Below are 6,000 nucleotides of genomic sequence, written 5' to 3'. Positions count from 1 at the left end.
TCACAGTCATGCAGACTATATGGAGAAATTGGTCAACTGCATAGCAACTTCATTTATCCCTATATTCCTCAGTAGCTGTACAAAATTCACCACCAGCTGGGGAGTTTTGGACCTGATATTGGAAGAGTGAGCGTCTATACCCAAGTTGAGGTGCTCAAGTGGCCTGGTCTGGTTTTCGAAGCGCTGTGTTCTTCTTAAGGGCTCTGTGCTCTCATAGAACAAGTATGATTGTAACCTGGCAGTGATGGTCCTGGGACTGGTGCTTCAAAGTGACGTGGCCAGATATGGGAGAATGGGAGGAACCTAGTTTGTGTCATTAATTTTTAATAATCGGTGTGAAACACTACTTTGTCTTATGCCTTATGCAAAGTCTTTTCCCCATTTGTAATGAAGGCTTTAGACCATAACTGAGTTATATTGGATTAATGGAGTCAGACAAGGACTGGGGTCCCCTAAGAAGTCCTGCACCAACCAAAAATCACAGCAAGTGGCAGCTTGGGTTCTACGTGTTGCATGAAGATCCTTGAAAAGATATGAGCAGAGCCCCATCTTCTGGCCCTCAGCATAGAAATCCTAACAGTGACCAGTGCCCCTCCACTCTGGCCTCTATTCCTACACCAGATTCAAATAGAGCCCTCTAGATCTCTTGGTGGGTTGGGGACATATGACTGTAGAGGTGACACCCTCATGGAGTGCCACAGCTGTGGATCCTTCTGTGTGTAAAGAGCCCAAGTGTGTGTAAAGACAGCAAACAAAGAAGTCAGTGGGTGTTGGGGTGGAATGTTTGGGGTGGCTAGAGTTGAGGACTAAGTCATTACCAATCAACCTCCTATTGGAATTCCCACTAGATGCATGGTACCAGAAACTTCACCTGTAGGTGGAGAGAAAACAAGAGATCTCCAATGGTCTCCTTGGTTCTGAGTAGCAGAGGGATGGACTGAACTTAAAAGGCCCCAGGGGAATCCATTGGCACCACAGCACTGCCCGTTTTGCCTAGTCTGTCCTCTAAGGGAAACAAAGGGTGTGGAAACGGTCTATACATAGCCCTGCACCATGGGAACGCTATGTCCAGCAGCACGTGGGAGGGTAGGATTTGCCTTCTCTGATAGTACCCACTGCTGTCCTTGTAAGATAGCCCAGGCTCCTGCCTCAATTCCCACTGACCTGCTGTTGCACCCCCCCCACCCCAAGTTGCAGTGCCATATGCTCATTTCTGGCATTCTGGAAACAAAAATGCCCCCCCCCCTCACATCTCCCGCCCAACCAGGATTCTTGTCTCCAGATCCACCCACTGTGAAGCAGCTGTTAGACTGCACATGGCATGGATTGCCTTCTCACACTCAGCCAGCCCAGGCTGGGAAGCTTTAGCCTTATTTGTTAGTGACCACTGATCACTTGTGAGAGAGGCTCAGCTTCTGACTCGACTTCCCACCAACCTCTTCCCTACAGTGGCATATCCACACATATAGGCCTATGACTGTAAAAGTTACCCCAGGAGTTCTGCTATGATCCACATCTGGTCAAGGGGAAGCAGCTGTTGGATTGCCCATGGCTCAACTTGCCTTTCTCAGAGGTAGCTATCCAAGCCTAGACAGCAATTGCATAGTGTGCTAGAAACCACTGCTGCACTGTGGAGAGAGGACAGGGTTCTGATCTGCTTGCTGACAACCTGCCCTTGTCTGCAGTGCCGGTGAAGAGGACCAAGGCTTCTGACTGGACCGCCCGACGACCTGCTCTGGCCCAACCATCTGTTTTTCTTTTCCGTGATTGTGGATAGATGAGTTGTTCCAAGGATTTTGGTGTCTCCATACCTGGCTAATCCGAACCAGGTTATAAACTTCGTGAGTTAGCACGTGCATTCTTCAGCCATAGCTCTCCATGTAAAGTGTCTCAGGAAGAATCCAAGAATGCAGTTCCCAAAGAAGACGAGAAGGCCTGGGTTATGTGAATGGTAAGGTAGAGGTACTTTCAATGATAGTTTCCAGCAGGGAATTCTCCAGAAGCTTTGACCTGGATCCAGAGCCAGGCACCAGAAGGTGAGACACCCTGTTTTGCAGGCAAGGACTTGGAAGTTTTAGTTAAAAAAGGGCTTTTTTTTCATAAAAAAAGAAAAGTTCTTTTGTGACCTTCAATGTCATCTAAGGAAAGAGATTCTATCCTGGAAGCTTCTAGGCTGCCTCCAATAACAGTTAGTCCCTTTCTGTTCTCAAGCTGTGGCGTCTTCAGTGCAGCAACTCCTGAATTCCCAGGATTCAGGACCAGTCAGGGACAACAGAAATTCCGGATAGAGACCAGCTTCTGTGAGAGCCACAGGGAGATTCAGCACACCCAGAGGAATTTGTGGTATGGAAGTGACTGCTAAAGGAACCAAGGGTGCCCTGCCTGGTGCAGCTTCTGCTTGTTCTGTGCTTGGATCAGGCTCTGCCCATATCGTCCTCTGATAAGGAACACTGCTATTCTGCAGAGAGACATAGTCTGAATTTTCTTTCAAGAAACCTGCTTTTCTCCCAAACATCGTAGGATTTTCTCTGGAAATGTGGATGGGGAAAATGTTCCGAGGATTTATGTAATTTTCCAGATCTGGTCAGGCTGAATCAACTGTTGAATTATGTGACTCTCCCCATGCTTTTCTCAGGCCTAGCTGTCTATGTCTAGGATATTGTATCATTACTGGTAGGTAAAGAGTATAAGAACTGAGTGCCTGAAGAAGATGAGAAGTCCTGACATAGGTGCCTGGCAAGGTAGGAGATTATTTGAGGGATGGATTCCACCAGGGAATTTTCAAGAAGCTTTGTCCTGGAACCAGAACTGGATCCCACAAAGTGAGACATCCTGTTCAGGGATCAGAGACTGGGGTTCTCTGATATGAAAAGGTCTTGTATGCCATGCAAGGCCACCTTGGGGAAACTCAGTCCATTCTAGAAACTTCTAAACTGCCTCTAATAATGGTTAATCCCTTTCTGTCCTTATGTTGTAGGCTTTTCAGGGCAGCAACTCCTGAATTCCCATCTCAGGACCAGTCAGGGACAACAGAAACTCTGGAAAGAGAATAGCTTCTGTGAGAACAACATGGAGGTCCATCACACCAAGAAGATAGATATCATGTTTATGGAAAAGGATGCAGAAGAACCAAGTGTACCAAAAGTCCATCCAGTTTATCTTCAGCTTGTTGTGTGCTTAATTCAGGCTCTGCCCATATCCTCCTCTGATAGGGACCACTGCTGTCTGCTGAAGAGAGATAAGTCTTCTGATTCTACTTTCCTTCAACATACTCTTTCCAGCAGCACAGTGTGTTCTTTTCTGGGATTGGACATGAAAAAAATGGTCATAGGCACTCTGTGAGTCTTCAGATATGGTCATACTGAACCAGTTTTGAACTACATAAGTCTTCACATGGCTAAATCATGCCTCGCTCTTCATGTCCAGAATGCCCTATCATGTGTATAGTGAAAAAATAGTCTAAGATGTCAAGGCCCGATGAAGATAGAGGAAGCCTGGGATATAAGCCTGGTAAGGTAGGAAGTGGCTTCAATGATGGGTTCTCACAGAATTCTTCATAAGCTTTGACCTGGAACCAGAGCCAGACACCAGAAAGAAATTTGTCCTTTTTGTGGGAAGAAGAACTGGGGATTCTCTTGTGAAAAGGTCTTATATGACTTGCAAGGCCATCTTGGGGAAACTCACCCCATTCTGGAAACTTCTAGGCTGCCTTCAATGCTCTTTAATCTCTTTTTCTCCTTAAGTTGTGGGCTCTTCAGGGAAGAACTCTTGAATCCCCAGTCAGGGACAACAGAATCTGGGAAAAGACAAGCTTCTGCAAGAGTCATTGAGAATATATCACACCAAGAGGATGTTGTAGTTATGGAGATGGTGGCTATGGAACCAAGTGTGCCAGAAGCCTGGCCAGTGGATCTCCTGCTTGTTGTATGCTTACATAGGGCTCTGGCCAACTCCTCTTGTGATGGAGACCACTACTGTCTGCTAAAGAGACACAAGGCTTCTAAGTCTATTTTCCTCCAACCTTCTCTTCCCAACACCATGTTTCTCTCTGGGATTGTTCAAGGGAAAAATGTTCCGAGGATTTTTGTGAGTCTCCAGACCTGGTCAGCCTGAACCAGCTGTTGAACTATGTGAGTTCTCCACATAGATTTGCAGGCCTAACTGTCCAAACGCATGTTCTCGTATCAAGCTGATATACCAAGAGTTCAAGAATTCAATGTCTTCAAAGATGAAAAGACCTGATGTAGGTGCTAGGTAAGCTAGGATGTTCTTTCAGTGATGGGTTATGCCAGGTAATTCTCCAGAATTCTTGACCTGGAAGAAAAAATGAACAACGTACAGTAAGATGTTCTTTTGTGGTAGGAGGTACTGGGAATTTTCTGTTATGAAAAGGTCTTGTGTGTCCTGCAAGGCTTTCTTGGGGAAACTCGCCCCCTCCTGGAAGCTTCTAGACTGTATCTAAATATGGTTCATTTTATCCCGTTCTTAAGGTGTGGGGTTTTCAGAGCAGAAACTCCAGAATTCCACCTTAGGATCACTCATGGACAACAGAAAATCTGGATCAGAGACCAGCTTCTGTGAGAACCATGGGGAGATTCAACACATAAGGATATTGTGCTTATGGAAATGGTGGCTATGAAAGCAAGTGTGCCAAAATCCCAGCCAGTGCAGTCGAGTGGGACCATGGTCTGTATTCTCTCAATTATATTTTAAATAAACTCTGATTGGCCAGTAGCCAGGCAGGAAGTATATGTGGGACAGCCAGACAGGAAGTAGAGTCGGGTAAATGAGAACGGGAGAATTCTGGGAAGAGGGAAGCCCCCTCTGCAGTCCTGTCCAGACACTGAAGAAGCAAGATGTGACTGCTGCCACGCTGAAAAAAGTACTGAGCCATGTGGCTAACACAGGTAAGAACAATGGGTTAATATAAGTTGTAAGAGTTAATAGACGCCTGAGCTAATGGGCCAATCAGTTTATGATTAATGTAGACCTGTGTGTGATTTCTTTGGGGGCTAAATGGCTGTGGGACCTGGTGGGAGGACAGAAACCAGGCAGGACAGAAACCCAGACAACAGTGCAGCATGTTTGTTATGGTCTTAGATCAGGCTCTGCCAAGTCTTCATCTGTTAAGGTTCACTGCTGTCCAATGAAGGGAGACAAAGCTGCTACCTTCTGCCAATCTGCTCTTTCCGTCAGCTCCACACATTTTGTCTAGGACTGGGCATGGAAAAGGATGACTGGAGGAGATTTGTGAGTCTCCAGACAAGGTTAGGCCTAAACAACAGCAGAACTATATAAGTCTCCATATGGCTTTGTCAGACCTAGCTGTCCTCTTCCAGGATATCCTGGAATTTGGTGCCCTGCACATAACAGGTATTTCTACCACCATGCTGTTTCTACTTAGCTTGTAGGCACACAGCTTGTAAAGTAATATTCCAAGAAGTCAATGCCTGAAGAAGATGAGGTCTGAGGTAAGATTCCAGAAAGTCAGGAGGTGGTTTTAGTGATTGTTTCTATCAGGGAATACTCCAGAAGCTTTGAAATGGAACTGGAACATGATAACAGAAGGTAAGATGTTCTGTTGTGGGGCAAAGGACTGAGGATTTTCTGGCATTAAAATGTCTTTTATGATCTGCAAGTGTTGTAATTATTTTAATTATGTAAAGATGTGTTACATTTGTTTATGCTGTGGAATATTACTTCAACTTTGTAATGATGTGTTATATTTGTTTCTGTTGCCTGTGTAAGTGATGTAAAGATGTGTTAATTTGTGCTGCATCTGTTTTATTATGTAAATGTGTGTTGCATTTGTTTCACCTTGCCTGTCTAAGGCACCTGAATGTTGTAATAAAAAGTTGAGCAGCCAATAGCTAGGCAGGGGAGGGACAGGGAAGGATAGAAGGCAGAAAGAATAACTAAGACAAAAAATCTTGGTAAAAAGAGGAGGAGAGAATGAGGAGAAAGGAGGGACACATCCAGGGCTAGAAACCAGGCAGCCAT

The sequence above is a fragment of the Microtus pennsylvanicus genome, chromosome 1, assembly GCF_037038515.1.
Source record: "Microtus pennsylvanicus isolate mMicPen1 chromosome 1, mMicPen1.hap1, whole genome shotgun sequence".
NCBI lineage: Eukaryota > Metazoa > Chordata > Mammalia > Rodentia > Cricetidae > Microtus > Microtus pennsylvanicus.
The sequence above is the reverse complement of the archived record's forward strand: the minus strand, read 5'-3'. Positions refer to the sequence as shown.